We start from the raw sequence: 1,114 nt of genomic DNA on the forward strand, positions 1-1,114 counted from the left end.
ATCACTAAAAGTGTCTGAGTATGGTTACTATCCTTTATAATCAGTCAGTTAAATTGTTAATTCTTCTTTAAGTTAAGCTCAGAACGTACTGTGATAATTTTTTGTAAAGTGTAGAAACATATTTAAATACATGAACCATCAGTTTCTCAGACCAAGATCCCCGTTCAAAATATATTGTTGCCTCTGTTTTTTTCAAAGATAATGACAGGGATGACAATATGTATTTTACAGAGATTTTGGTGTCAGAAACCCACGGTAAATCATTTTCACCTTGAGAATCATTTTTGTTAATACGATATTGTTATTTAAAGTTTATGTTTTTGTGTTCCTAAATTATAAAATAAGTAGCGAATTGTTGTGAAAAAAAGTACTTAAAATACAGAATACTTATTTCCTTGATTAAAATTATTTTTTAAAAGTTTTATTTTAATGCTCATTATTTTGAAAATAGATTTATTTTCATGAGGCCTGGTTTTTTTTTAATTTTGTTACATTCATGTATTTCCTATTTAATTGTAAAAATTAAAACAAATTAATTATATTTTATTATCGGTTTCAAATCAATTAAATTAGTGTTGTAATAATTTATAAATATTTTAAAAAATTATCGAGATATTTTTTAAATATTAGAAAACAAAAAGACGATCGTATTATAAGTATGAATTTAATAAATTGTTCATAAATAAAATATGTAAATGTAATGTAATTTTCTTAGTACAATGGAAACTCAACTAAGTTTGTTACCAACCTTTTTACATTATACTTTTTATCCCGATAGTGTAAACATGTGTCATTAATTTATATTTTTGATTTAATTTTATCCGCATGGCTTATAAATCTAATTATTGTATAAAAATAGAAATTGTTGTATTCATTGTAATATAAAATAATTTGTATAAAATGTATCAATAAAAATAATTAATTATTGTTGTAGCGTTTTTATTTCACTATAGCTGTCGCACGCGACTCTATCCCCGAGAGATGAAAATAACATAATTAGTAACCTATGTGTTCTTTAAGGTTATGTTCTACGTATATGCCAAATTTCAGCGAGATTAATGTCCAGCTGTTCTGGAGATACCTTCAAACATACCTCCATCTATCCAAACATCTG

This window comes from Papilio xuthus, unplaced genomic scaffold, assembly GCF_000836235.2.
Source record: "Papilio xuthus unplaced genomic scaffold, Pxut_1.1 DF827542.1, whole genome shotgun sequence".
NCBI classification, from domain to species: domain Eukaryota; kingdom Metazoa; phylum Arthropoda; class Insecta; order Lepidoptera; family Papilionidae; genus Papilio; species Papilio xuthus.